The sequence below is a fragment of the Ciconia boyciana genome, chromosome 13, assembly GCF_034638445.1.
Source record: "Ciconia boyciana chromosome 13, ASM3463844v1, whole genome shotgun sequence".
Lineage (NCBI taxonomy): Eukaryota > Metazoa > Chordata > Aves > Ciconiiformes > Ciconiidae > Ciconia > Ciconia boyciana.
In genome coordinates, this window is record NC_132946.1 from 7,297,932 (window position 1) to 7,312,923 (window position 14,992).

The 14,992-nt window shown below is 45.4% G+C and overlaps 1 protein-coding gene across 9 annotated transcripts in view; it reads left to right on the forward strand.

Moving 5' to 3' along the window:
- PDGFA (platelet derived growth factor subunit A) overlaps positions 1 to 7,138 on the forward strand; it is a 37,041-nt gene extending 29,903 nt beyond the window's left edge. For 2 of the 9 annotated variants that reach the window (XR_012044890.1, XR_012044888.1), the window contains 2 exons: positions 157 to 209; positions 1,331 to 4,091. The gene's annotated coding sequence lies outside the window, so the exon portion shown is untranslated. Of the gene's footprint in view, positions 1 to 156; positions 4,092 to 4,381 lie in introns of those variants that run through there. The other 7 variants (XR_012044887.1, XM_072877801.1, XR_012044892.1 and 4 more) reach the window with 5 other exon arrangements.
- The last annotated feature ends 7,854 nt before the right edge of the window (positions 7,139 to 14,992 follow it).

Here is a 14,992-nt window from a genome sequence, read left to right on the forward strand (position 1 = left end):
CAAACACCAGAAGCACCCAGAGATGCAGTTGAGCCCATAGCGCTTGAAATCCCCTGGGGATTTTGAAAACATCTTGATTTTTGAAAGCAATCACAAGTAAGTAGAAGAAAAGCATTTTAAACACTTCTGAAAATCCCACCCTGGTTTATTTGGCAGGTGAAAAAAGAATCCAGGAAATACACTACATCTAATGATCATTCAGTGACAAAGTAAGTGTTCATAGCAAATGCTCACGCTTAAATCTTTCAGCAGTTAATGATCATCTTTACAGACCATATTACTTGAATACTTCACTTATCGATACATCAGGGCTTGGATGAACTTTGAGACGTATGAAAATGGGACACTCCTTAGGCCAATGGTAGCTCTATGTTCTAGTAACTGATCAACCAATTACATAATTGGCCGGATCACTAACTTGCATAAATAGATACAACTCCATTGACTTCACTGGAGATGACAGGTACCTGAGAATTGACCTGAAACTCTTGCCATCAAGCAGATAATGGTTTCATATTTTGCTGTTTAGTGTTGTTGTAAAAATAGACTCATTTCCTGGAGCAGTTAAAACAAGAAAATCTGGAAAAGCAATTTCCCACAGAGACTCATCCACACTGGAATTTGCCGAGGTCCCCGGATGTGAACATGTGCTGTTAGAAAACATAAAACAGCAACTTTGTTTAGGGAAGCCTCTGACCTGTCAAAAATGCAAAGCATTTGTTACCAGACTTTTCCTTGGCAATTAGCGGGTAGAATTACTCATAGAAATTGTTTTGTTTGCTCACAAGGGGAGAAGCAAGACATAAATTCAAGATACCCCCTGTTTGACCACAAGAAAGAAGACTTTGTTCACAGAGGGCCTGTGGGTGAAGTGCTGAGCGGCCTCAGCACCCTTTGGGAATGAACTCAAACTTGTAGACCGCAGTGAAGTATCAAGAGCCCTCCAGAATTGCTGGACATCCCTGGCTGTGTTTTTTTTCAGCAGTCTAAGGGATTTGGGCATCCAATTTTAACTCACTTTTACAAGACTTTCAATAAACCTCAGTTGGCTTCAAACCCCCTCTGTCTGTGTTCTGCAGAGAGGCTAATTTTGACCCAGGGACGTCGCCGTGAGTGTTGCCTTCCTTTCCTAGGTAGCGGCACTCAAACCCCAGGTTAGCTTTCTGCTGTTTGGTGTAGGTGTTTCCCAGCAGTGACTTTTCAAGTGCCTGTTGCATGCCCTGTTCATTGCTGGGACAGCCTGACATTTCAGATGGGGACTATTCCTTACTCCAGCCATGCTTCACCTTATCCTTAGCACTTTGGTTTTACATGTCTTTTCTATATAAAGGTGGTGCTGGTTTAAGCTGAAGACCAGGGAAGTTTCAAGAGGCCAGATTTTCTGCTATGGGCCCTGTTCTGCTGGAGCCTGTTGCCCAGCTGTGCCTGCTGTGTGGGGCCAGAGAAGGAGGGAGAGATGCTGCAGCGCTTCAGGGAAGCCAAGATATGCCTCCTCGTGCTCAAACGGTCCTGCCTGAAGACGCATCCTCCCTGGCTGCCACGAATCACTGCAGTTTCTCCCTTTCCCCCTTGCCTTGAAGGCTGAGGTTTCCCTGATGCCTACATGTCCCTCATGCAGGGGAGGGTCTCATGCTGCGTGATGTGGTTGAGGAGACCTGGTATCTACTTGGCAGCAAGATTCCCGTGCAGACTGGGGGCTCTGTTTTCATACACTTGGGAGTGAAGACCCTTCTTGGTCCAAACTCACCCACAGTAAAATAAGCTGCTCAGAGGTCTCCTTGGAGCCAGGAAGCTACTCAAATACATCTTCAGGATCTGAATTCTCCCTTGACTACCATGGGTTTCCACAGCAAAAGTGACAGAAGCAATTTATCACAGATAGAGTGGTTTCTTTAACAGGTCATGTATAAGTCCTGCAGGTTAATGCTCAGCTTGTGTACTTTACTGATTGCCACAAATGCTGCTTTTAAATCAAATAGTCACTATTTATTCAGGGATATCTGTTTCTCTTACATGTGCTTCAGAAGAGCTTGCCTAACAGCTTGTATCCATTTGTTGTGAAGAGCCTGCTGGCCGATTCAAAATGGTTAGGCTATGTCTGCATGGAGGCTTTGGGACCTTGCAGCTGGGGTTAGCAAGTGCAAATGTTTCCCATTAGCTCCCTGCATTCCCCTAAGTTGTGATTCCGCAAGAGAGTCGGTGCAAAGCTGAACTTGAAGCGTGTGAGCTGTTTCTTTGAAGTTACTTGTGCTTAAAGTTAGGCATGATCTGAGTTGGCTTGCTAAGCTGAGGCCCTGAAGAACCTACTGTGCTAACACAGTGTAAGCTTAGTCTTCTCCTCTTATGTATTGCCTGGACTGATGCTAGTTTCAGAAGCAGTCTGCAGCCTTTCAGTAAACTATTCCATAGTATTGAGGGAAAGCTTTAACTATTCAGTGGCTTTCTACCAGCAAGCTCAGCTCCACTAGAAAGTCCATAGCAATGTCTGCCGTCTCTGGGCCTCTAAGGTTTCTTCCTTCCTTATTTTCTTCAGCATGTTTCTTTTCTAAGGCAAGTGAAAAAAAATCTTAAAATAGTACGTTAAAAAGGTGGGAAATTAAGCAGATAATATCATCTTGATTCCTTTATCTCACTTAATTAAGGAGAAGTTTGCCAATAGTGATCTGGTATTTCCTAAAATAAGCAGACATGAAGAACACTTTGAGGAACTTCAAAAGAATTTTCAGGCTAGATCAGGAAAAGATAAAACCAGAAGTGGAAACTTCTAATACACTTTATAGCTCATTACTTACAGGAAGAACATTGTTGCATAGGATACTAATGAATTCTGCAGGATGAGGTTTCCGAAAGAAAAAAAAAATATGGCACCTTCTATATCTTGAGAGGAAAGGTCTCCGGGCTTTTGCAGTTACGATAGATACGCAGTGGATGTGTATGGTCATATCACCTGGAAAGATTCTACCTCTGGGAAAAGGCTTTTTAAAGTTTCAAGTGTGTACACGATTGAATTTCTGTAGCAACTTCCTGGTGTAGCTGTGAAAAGTGATAAAGGGAATGGTAAAAGTCCTATCTTGTTTTCAGTTGTCCTGTTCTGCACCCTAGGAGGCAGAAATACTGCATTGCATGTATCTAGCTGCAGGGAGGACAGCAGGAACACATTTGAATGACTCAGGATGAACACGGTGAAGTTGGTGCTGACGTTCTCAATCAGGTAGTGAGACTAGCAAAGTGAGAATAGCAAAATGGATACTCAGATTTACCAGTGACACTTGTCTGGAAAATTAATATTTGACAGACTCTTAATTAACTCAGCTGAAGAAGTAATCCTAAAATCCTGGTTTTGGACAAGGGCCTGAATCCCAAGCTACTGGATTTACTGTTAGTGAGTTGATGGTTTCAGAAGTGTTGTGAAACAGGAATATTTCATATTTGTAAAGCACCCAGAGATCCTACGGATGGCAAGTAACAATTTTCTACTATTTAAAGAGTTCCTTGGTGTAAGCAGGCCCCTCGATGGTGACTAGAGAGTTGAGGGGTTGTGCCCCAGGCTCAGCTCATGGTTTCAAGTCCAGATGTGCTGTCCCCAGGTTAACACCAGCCGGCGTTGGGTGCACCTCTGTCACGTGCAGGGTGTTGCACACCTTCTGGTTACCTTGCTGTTCTCCACCGTGGGGGAATATGTCCACCCGCCAGCTCCTGTATTTCAGTCAGATTCTGAGGATAGCTTTGCTGTATGTTTGAGCATATTTTAAGCAGCAAGGCATTTCCATCAGGACTGAAGCACATGGGTGGTAAAGCTTCAGCATTTTTTTCTTCAATCCAGGCAAGATATTTAAATATTGGGTTAGTTGTTGTTTGTATCTTTAGGTACCCAGATACTTCTAAACTTGAGGTAACTGGAAGGCTGTCTTACTGAAAATCAAGAGATATTTGCCCTTGTGAAAGTTTCTACTCATGCTTCAAAGTGAGATTTGGACTCCTAAGTCACAAAGATGCTTTTGCAAATGTTGTATCTGTGTTTCTGTTTCTCTATAAATCAACCTGCTTGGCCTGAACTGAATGTTTAGATAATAAACAGCTGAAGGACAGTCTGATTGCTTCTTTCTGAGTGTTTCCCTTATGGAGCGCTTGGGGTCACATGGCATCTGCTCTGACCTTAAGGACCTCCTTTCTGGAGGCTTTTTTACGATGCTAACAAACCCTACATTTTAACTAGCCGTTAAATAAGCCAGTCAGTGGTAACTATTCAGGACAGGGATTAGAAGAGTATTCGTACTGGGACATAAGATGGCTCTGTCCATGTGCTGGCCAGGGATGAAGGGCTGGAAAACTGTGTGGTGGAAGAGACTATTAATGTGATTTTCCACAACTTTCCTTGCAGCTGCATTTTTGAGGAGAGAGAGAGAGAGAGATGGCTAGGCTTGCAGTAACATGTTGTGCCGTCATAAATGCTACAGCCACCATCTGTTTCCAGCCCACGACTTGAAAGAAAACTGAGCAGTAATCTCATAATTCACATGAGCATTTTACACTTGTGAACCCTTCCCAACCTTTGTCTAATAATGAGGGGAGTGCATGGTGCTAAGGTTTGTATTTTTCCTGCATGTATTAGTGTTTATTTGTATGTCTCTTTCTGTTTTGTCGGTTTTTTTTTTTCCATGGGCCCACAAAAAAAAATTCTCTGGGAGGAAAATCAGACCAGTTCCACGGTCAAAAGAAACGTAATGAAGGCGAAATCCCAATTCCGTTGACCTTGCTGGCAAAATTCTCCAGGAGGAGGTGCATTTAACATTCCTCACTGTGTCTGTCTTGGTTACTTGTTGATTAAAAGAAAGAAAGACATTAGAAAGTGAAGAGGCAGGTTGCTGAACTGCCCTTTCCCTGCAGAAACAGAGCTGCTAGAGTAGCTGGACATGCGCATTTTAAACCCGCACCATCAGATAGGATGGTAATGGTAGGTTGGATTTTAATGAAAACAAATTCTTCTGCTAATCTTCGCTTCGGGCTGGCCCTCCGTGGGATTAAGGATACCACCTGCTGTGCCAAAGACATGCTCAGGTTCGAGGCTGCTGGTGGGTGGGAAGAACACAAACATCTGAGAGTAACTCTGGTGAGGGATTGCAGTCTGTCCTGTTGCAGTGCCCTCAGGGAAGCCAAAGAGTTGAGATCATTTAGTTGATGGACATACTGCTCCCCTCCAGCCTGCAAAGCAAGGCTAACATCATTAAGGATTTCTTTTTGACTGTTCTACAAAACCAAGGGCTGCTGTTTATCTGGGCCTCCTCTCGTCTTTGGACCCAATTTGCACGCCTCCTCCTAGCACATCTGAACTGGCTGAATGAACTCCTGCTCTCCTCTGGCTTAGAAACAATGACTTCCATCATCTCGACCAGACTGCAGAGCAGTTTAAGGATGAAAGGGCTTCTCATTTCCTATATCCCACTGCTGCTAGAACTATAAATCCTTGATGGACTAAGTTTATAGCAAACTGCTACTGCAAGCAAGTGAAATTTATTTTGTGTTGTTATATGTATGGTCAAACTGTCCAAGAAGTTGCCAAACAAAGAACTGAGCTGCTGATGGGCAACCAATTCAGTCTCTTCTCATTTTATTTAAAAATAATAAATAACTATCAATCAAAGGAACTTATTTTGACATGTGCTACCTGTTGGGTGATCCTCAGTATCTCCAAGATGTGTCCATAAGTGGAAGAAAGCTGCCAGCTGTTTCCAGGTTCGACAGACATGACATGAAGTTCCACCAAGAAAAGATTTGTGGGCTGGCTAGGGTTGGGGACAGGTTAAGGGACGCTCCCTTTTTTAGCACTACTTGCTGTCCTGAATGTGTTTGTTCAGGTAGCAAGGGTGCACAGAGGCCACATCCAGCTGCGTTGACCTCTGCTTGAATCAATGACAAGGCTTCATTGACCTGTATATGGCAGTGGTCCTTCTTCTGTCTTGCAGTTTGATCAAAGATAGATGGTGGATCTCTGGGATCTAGAAGACTGGCCTGTGTCTATTTTGGTGCCTTGTGATGGTAGATGAGCTAAAAAGGAGATAGTACAAACTCTTCAAGCTGATGGGGTCTGAATCACATATAATTTCTGTATCATTTTCTTACAGAGTGAACAAGCCTGGAAAGTTACTTTATTTTTATTTTTTTAGCTAGGCTAATTAGTTGTAGCTGGGGGTGTTGGGAGCTGTCGTATTAAACAGCCTTTCCCTGCTTAGTCCTGATGTCCTGCCGGATTCAATCCCTGCTACCTCTCACCCCCTTGTCTGTAGTTTACGGCCACATCTGAGGTGTCTGCCGTGCACACGTGCTGGTAGGAGCCTTCTCCCTGCCGGCGCACATGTCGTGGCTTTGGTGTCCATGGAGTTACAAGCGTCTTTCCCGATGCTTGTTTTTGTGTGAGAGGGAGAGAGAGAGGGGGCATGGGAAGGGCAATGGCAGGGAAGGCCTCTGACATGAAATTCCCAGGAACAGGATTTGCACATTTTATGACCGTTCAGATGGAAATGCAATGGAGCTGAATTATTACTCCTTAATCCTGCTTTCTCACTTTCCTCCCAGGAGCCTCCTCCCCTCGAGCTTAGGTAATACAGAAGCTTATAAACAAATCCCACCGCGTGAAAAATAGCAAAGGGGGGGAAAAGAAAGACCTGGCTTAGGGCTGTGATGGATAGACAGGTGGAAGGCAGGCACCAGAAGGGAGGATGAATGGTAAAAGCCTTTGATGGAAACACTAAAGAGCTATTGAAAATCCAAGGGGTGGGGGGAGGGAGGAGAAAGAATAGCAGGAGGAGGGAAAGCAAGGGAGCCGTGCCCCCCTTCCCCCCGCCCTCTTTCTCAGGATGTTGAAAGTATTTGTCCTTCGTTACAAAATGATTGAACTGCCGCCAGGCCAGGCCACCCTTCCAGCCATTGCACTGGGAAACTGGCACTTCTGAAAGCCTCGTCGCCTCTCAAATTTTATAGCTTTCCCTTTTTTGTGGGAGTTTTTGTGTTGTGCTACTTGCAAGATTGTTTTCAGATTTGCTGCGTATCAAAGAAACTATATCTTGTTGCTCTGACAAACACAGAATCCAGGTAATGAAAGGAAGAATTGAAAAATAAAGGCCCATTTTTATCAGAATACCCAGCTGTCTGCCTTTTATTGAGTCAGAATTTCATGCATTTGGTATTCACGATGTTGCATTAATATTCCTTTGGTTTATCTCTAGCGCTTTTTGAAGGAGGAATTTCATCCTGTAAATAAAGCTTCTACTTTATTAATGTCTCTGTGTGCGCAAAAGCGGTGCCTGTTCTTCATAGTCAGAATAGTGAGGATGATCCTGTTATATCATAACTAAAATGGTTTTTGCACCAGACAAATGCAGACAACAGTGGGAAGAGATAATCTTTCTCCTTTTCAGAATGGTCCCTGAAGTTCTGCAATGTCTTTGTCCTGCCGGATCTATAGATGGGAAGAACTATTGAAGATCTGCATAGGAGATAGTTATTGCTGCCAGGGACTGTGTTTATATCATGCATTTATATGTGTATATATTTATATAAGCCTGACGCTTGGGGAGGACTGAAGCCGTGTGTATTCTCAAGAATTAGATCTGGGTGTCTGTAGATGCATCCTCCACCCAGGCCCTTGTTACCCAGGGGAGGACCCAGGGCCATGGGGTCTGCCCGATGCCACATGTGCCATTGCTGTCAGAGAGGCTGGTGAGCTTGAGGTGCCCGGGCCAGGTGGGGCGAGCAGGGTGCTGGCCATCCCCTGGCAGGTACCTGCTTGGCTGGGCTCTGCGTGCTGGGTGGGTGCATGTCTTCCCTCCCCACCGGCTGCGTGGCCCTCAACGCAGCCCCAAGAGCGCTCCTCCGAGTAAACAGCGCAGACAGTCAGCTGTCCATTGCCTCCAAGATTAGATCCTGGGATTAGGTCTCTGACAGGCTGGGCATGCCATATAATTAAAATAGGCCTAGGAGAGCACAGAGCCAATATGCAGCCCATACACAGCTGAATATTGAGGGGGCCGTGCTTGCTCACAAACCCACTACAGCTGAAAGCAAATCTCTCCGCTAACATAACTTCGCAATAGCACTTTCCATCTAAACATCTCCAGTGCCTGGTTGCATTCCTTAATGTTTGCAATGCCCCCTGAGAGAGGTAATGCTGCCTTTATCCCCACCTCTGAAAGAAGGGAAAGGGTAAGTGATTTGCTCAAGGTTAGACAGGGAGATGGAGATGGAGCTTCAGTCTCCTGCCTTCCGAGGAATTCGCTGCAGTGACCAAAGCAAAGAGCTCCTGCTGTTACAAAGCCGGACCGTGGCGTGGCATTCACACTTTGTATCTGAGATGCTGCGTCTGGGAAGGTATCACTGTCCTTGTGAACTAACTTTTAGTTCTTGAGCGTGGGTGAACACTTGTCATTGTGCCAGGATGACACAAAGTCTAGAAATTATGATGGCAATTCAGGTCATGGTATAACGGGGGAAAAATGCTGCCTCAGAAGTGTCCCCGTCTAGTGTCACTGCTAGCGATTATTTAAGCTGCAGGACATGGCTGTGGCAAAGATCAGGTTGTAGCTGATATGAATCATGCCTTGAAATAACACTTTCCTTCTTACATTGTGAAAATTGCAGAGGTATGGGAAGTGAGGGAAAATGGGATTTCCCTGGAGGTTAAAGATTTTCCTTTAATCAGCTTTCATAATGTTAATTAAACGTTTGGAACAATGGCTCGGTCCCGGGATCCGCCCGCTCTTGCATAACTGTCTCACAATACCGTTTTCACTTTCATGTTTATTTGCCAGCATGATTCAAAGCGAGAGCTGAGCAAGACTCCTGCACCAAGGAGCTACTTGGGTTTTGGGAAAGCTCCACTCCCTCTCTTACCTTTCGTAGAGGGAGAAGACCCAAACTCTCCCCTCCTGAGAAAGAGCGGCCTAGAGGGATCACAGCACTTTGTCTGTCATCGTTACCCCATCTGCAAATGGGGCTAATAAAAACTTACTGGTATTTTGAGACTGGTACATATAAATACATAACCACCCATATGGAGAAATGGGTGTGTCTATAGAGATCAGTACATGGATAGATATAGTCCGGGCAGGTATGATATATTACGGTGCCACTTGTTCCCTGAAGTTTTCACTCTTTCCTCTTCCTGTTGCTGTGTGCCCATGGGAGCCATCGTTTCTCGTCCTTTGAGCAATGGGCTTAATATAACCGAGGCTTGTATCGGGGAGCTCAGGGGAAGAGAAAATTTGGGGAATGGTTCACAGGCGGAGGGTGACATTGATTTCCGCAGGGACTGCACCCCATGGGAGGGGGAACTGTGCTGGGCATATTGCCACAGCCCAGGAGGTCCTCTTGGTGCCAGACTGGGATGTCTCTCCTGGTGATCTGAGATGTGCCTGCGTATCCCAGAGCTGGTCTAGCGATGTGCTCAGAGCACGGACCAGCCACACGTGTGTGGGACCCGCACAGGCACACAGAGCCACAGCCTGGCCACCTGTGCTCTTCAAGTTAGAAAAGACTCTTTTCAAAAGTATTAATCACAGAATCACAGAATCGTGTAGGTTGGAAAAGACCTTTAAGATCATCAAGTCCAACCCTAAACCTAACACTACCAAGACCACCACTACACCATGTCCCTAAGCACCTCATCCAAACGGCTTTTAAATACCTCCAGGGATGGCGACTCAACCACTTCCCTGGGCAGCCTGTTCCAATGCTTGACAACCCTTTCAGTGAAGTAAAATTTCCTAATATCCAGTCTAAACCTCCCCTGGTGCAACTTGAGGCCATTTCCTCTCATCCTATCACTTGTTACCTGGGAGAAGAGACCGACCCCCACCTCTCTACAACCTCCTTTCAGGGAGTTGTAGAGAGCGATGAGGTCTCCCCTCAGCCTCCTTTTCTCCAGGCTAAACAACCCCAGTTCCCTCAGCCGCTGCTCATCAGACTTCTGCTCCAGACCCTTCACCAGCTTCGTTGCCCTTCTCTGGACACGCTCCAGCCCCTCAATGTCCTTCATGTAGTGAGGGGCCCAAAACTGAACACAGTATTCAAGGTGCAACTCTTATTAAAACTTACAAAAGTCAGAGACTAGGAGAAAAAAAAAATGAACCTATTATATTTTCAGTCAAAGTGCTATCTAGCCCAAGATTTTTAAATACGCACAAAATGCAGTTTCTGCAGAAGGACCATTAATCAGCTGCTGGAAGAGTTGCCTTTTTTAGGCTGCAAAGATGAAAACAAAAAGCTGTGAGCGCAGGGGCAGCTCCATTTTCCCATTGTATGGACGGCGGGTCTCGGTGCAGGAGGGCACCTATATCTGTGCAGGCTCTTGCTTCCCTAGCAACATGTTAACATCTTTGCAAAAGCTGTTTAAATACATCGAGCCGCTTGCCACGCAAGCTCTACATGGCAGTTTCCCTGTTGACACATGCTTTTGTCTGCTTAGAGGAGGTGCTCTGTAAACATAAATGTTAGATGGTTTTTATGTTACTTATTTCTGATTAATTGGTTCTAAGTAAGTAGCTCAGAGACACATACCTTTCATACAGGCAGGGAAGGGATTGCCTCTCTTCTCCCCACCTTTGGAAACTTTGACCTGCTAAGATCACAAACTGTAGGAAATCTCTGAGGCGAAGTCCCAGGTACCGCCAGCAGTAAAAGCCCGGAGTAAACAGATAAGGTGTGTTTGAAAGACATTTTAAGGGAGCTTGGACTATCTGGCTCAGTTTCCATATACCACAGGCAAGATTAATTTCAAGACTGATTTTGATAGCGTGGAGGCTTCTTCCTTAATATAGGAATTGGCCGTGTAATTAATATGTATATATTTTTTCTGTTTGGCAGTGCAGGACACGAGAGATTGAAACTTCCTCTCCACACCCCTTTGATTAGCACAGGAGTGGCAGGAGGAATTTTTTCTCTCTTGGTCATTCTGGGCAACCTTTGAGCCCAGGTTTTGCACCCTGTTCGCATTAAGAAGCTGCAGAGGCCACGCGAGTGAGCCCCCAGCCAGCTGGGAGCCGTCAGCTGCCTTCAAAGCCTCAGCCAGCCCTTCTGTGATAAATCCATGGCGAGGTGTGTAATGCGCATGGTATCAGCCCCGTATCCCACACGGTTCCTGTCCCAGCAGGGACAAAATTTTTTAAAAAATTGGAGTACAAAAGGGAAAACCCATTTCTTGAACTTTTAAGTCACTTTACGGAGCAGTCAAGGCTGTTGGGGTTGGGTCTTACTCGTCTTTAACCAAGGGCTGCTGGCTGTAGGTTTTCCCACCCTTTCGCAGGAGTGGGGTGGCAAAGCCCTGGAAGCTGAGCTGCTCCCTCCTGGATCCTCCCATGCAGATGGCAAAGGACATAATGTTAATTTACACACAAAAGAAATGCAGAATCCTGTCTGCACATTTTGGGCTGAGACAAATGAAAATTTTATTGTCAGTCTGGCTTGGCATCACCTTTCCAATTCTCTTTTGTTTTCTCTCCCCGTGAATCATCTCTCCATTTCGCTTCTCTTTTGTTTGTTCCATAATTGCTGGCTTAACCTGGAGGCACGAGGCTTCCTTGTGGAAACATCGCCACGCTGTCCGTCAGCGAAGGAGAGGTGGTACAGTCCTTCCTCCCTCTCAGGAGTGAATGAATCATCTCCTGAATATGCAATATCATCCAGGACAGGAGCCAGGATCCTCAACAGGCACATGAATTCTAGCATCTCTGGAAACATTATTTCCACATTTTGGGCAGACTAAGAGACAGTAAGTAAATAAGCAAGCTGTGGCATTTGCAATCTCTGTAGTTTTATTTAAAGTGACTGCCTGTGCTCTAAATGCTTGTGTGGGTATTAAAAATACGAAAAGAAAAGCATGTATCCTTGGTGTGATACTGCCCACGGCAGCTTCATGGTACGGCCCATTTAATGCCATTGAGCAGTCCATTGAACAATTAAGAACCCACCAGAAACAGAAACTGCCTGCTTTCCTCCTGAAAGTTCACACGAACCGACGCATCCCAAACCCTCTCCGTCGCTGGCCTCCGTATCTCCTCTTTGAAACAGTGTCAGTGCTGTTCCTGGGCCTGTGTGGAGACGTTTCGCATCGCCCTCGCCCAGGAGCAGCACAAGGCACTCGGGCTCCTCCCTCAGCTGGGTTCTTGCTCAAAAGTGTTTCCCCTCCAAGGAAAGGCCAATTTCCCATGGTTGCTCCTGGGCTGCGGGCGGGATGTAGCTGGGGAATCAGGGAAGATTCACTGCACAATCAGGTGGTCCACGATACAGCATTAGATAACATCAACTGGTTTTCCTAAGCTCTGTGTGCCGTGCCCATGAATTTGATAAAACTGCCCCTGCCTGAATACACAATTAGATTTCGCTGCTGGATGTGTGAGAAATACAATGGGAGAGGAACACTGATCTGATTGAGCAGAGAAATACTGGTCAGGAGGGCTACAATATTGTTTTCTCTATTCTGTTATTAATACCAATAGCTAAGACTTTTTCTGCTTTGTTTTTGTGCAAAGGTTACAGCTCCGTGTTAACCTTCATCAGTCCTTCTGACGATAACGCTGAAAGTGAAATACCATTAAAATTATCTTCCTATATGTTTAAACCACTCTGGCACTTTTCCAGGCAGTATTTGTGCCCCTGTTTATGCTGCAGACCCTGGTGACCCTAGAATACTTTTATTTACGACAGCATAAGCATCATTTCCATGGCAACATGCTTTTCAAGCTGCAGATTGAGGATTGCAATTTCCTAAGCAATAGAAGAAGCAATGGTGGATTTTTTTTTTTTCCTAATCAGCTAGTAGCAACTTTCATGTGCAAAACGATCAGCCACGACAAATCATTTAAAAGCTACATTATAATCAAGGCAATTTTAAAGCTCAGCATGGTTAGCCTAAAAGTAAAAGAGAGTTAGATCCAGTTGTTTAATGGAAATGAAGATCATGCAATGATATCCTCACTGCTACTCTAGTAAATTGGCTTCCACTTGCTCTGCAATGCAGCCTAATGAGGAGCAGAGCAGTTTACTTCACCAGAACAACACATTATTTACAGGAAGACTACTACATAATTATAATCCTATATGGTTTCAGACAATGCTTTCCCATATTGGAGGAGACGACAAAGCCTGTTTGAAAACGGTCCAAGCTATCAACAAAGGAATGTTATTAACAGATATGTTGGTTAGCGGCTCATGTGAAATTGCACTTAGTGCTTTCTGCCTTCAGAGAGCACCAGGGTGGAGCTGATCCCCGAGACGGAAAAGCCACCTGTGCATACATGTATGCCAGCGGAGCCCTTCCCGTTGTTGACGGCATTGCAGACAGAAATACAGGACTGAGTCTACGGGGAAACATCGCTCAGCAGTGCCACAGCGTTGCTTCCCTCCCCAAAATCAATTTTCAAAAGTCTAAGTGTTGTCACTTCACAAACAGGGAGCTGAGGTGCAGCAAGATGCAATGGTGTGTCCAAGGTTGCCCTGGTTGACAGTCAGAGCTGCTCCCTGGAGTCCCAGGACAGCACCCTGTCTACCAGGGGCCATGACCGTTTACCAGAGTAAGGTGTTTGAAGGCTCGAGCCGTCCCCTGCTCAGCCAGCTTGGTGCCCAGCACAGCTGGGACCATTGCTAATCGCTGGAGGACAGCACTTCTCACCGCTGCTCTTCTCACCATCCTTCACTGGCAGAAAATTTGCATTAAAAATACTGCTTTAAGGAGTTCAGAAAAAGATGAGGATTTTCTTTCCTGTTGGAATGTCCTTGAGAGCAATGAAATCTTGCTTCATATCCAGGCAGGATTTGTGCTTACCTGGCCAAGCCCAGGAAAGTGCTTTGCCCCTGACGGGGTGGGCTTAGCAGAACTTACTCAGACCTCTATATTATCAATTGCTCATGTCTCCGATTTCCAAGTTAGACCTTAATGGTCAGAGTGTCACTATAGAATTATCAAAGTTAAATTATCTAAGTCATGCTAGAAATTAATTCAAAGAAAATAGGATTTGCTGTTGTTTTTTCCCCCAGAATTATTTGGGGTGACAGGTAAAGAAGTATTAAACTACATTCTGTAATGGTAGAGGTACATTCCTACTTGATAAAAAACATGTTCATACTGATTTGCTTTGGGCCTCCAATATTTTTTGGGGCAAAACTTGCACTGGGAAAGCATTAGGACAGCAGAGGGGGCCTCCAGGTTTAGGAGACTCCCACATCTTACAGTTGGTAAGTACAGTTGGTCATTAACTCTCCTGGGGGACGCTGAGTAAACACTGCTTTTAAACACCAGATTTTCCATACCAGAGACCAGTTAATTTAGCATTCTGGGGTGTTACATATTGGCCCAAGCACACCACAGAGCTCAACGTCAAAAGCTTTCAGGACATCAAGAACTGCAAGAAACTCTCGACTAAAGCCACTGCATACTAATGTGTAAGGCCAGCCCTTAGCACCCCAGCATCCTCCTCCCTTTGAAGTCGGTTGTCAGGCTTGGTTTGGAGTCCGAGCACCTGGGTTAGGAAATCAGGGAACCACTAAATATGTTCTGCCCTGGGGAAAGTGCTCACCCTCACGCTGGCTGGCGATGGGAGAGGAGGAAGGGTTTTTAGCCTGCTCTTATGGTTTGAGACTTGAACTTGGAACTGTTTGTTTTTGCTACGCCACCCCTTCCGCCCTGGTTAATAGTCAACTTTGAAACCCAGCTTTATGTCCCATGTGTTTGATTTACATTTCAAATGCAGGGCCAGCAGGGCAGGCTGTCTAAATCACTTGTCAGCACAAGGGAAGGAGGTGACACAGTGGGAGGAAAAAGTGAGACGCGGCTACGGCCCAGTATAAACGCTCTGGCAGCTGGGCAATGCTGTTACTGGGAGAGACCCCAGCAAGTGACAACTGCTCACCTTGCTCAAAGGTTGAGGTCTAACCCAGGCAACACACAGGGACCAGCTTGTCTCCTTTGATTTACACTCGATTCCTCCAACACTACAACCCTGCA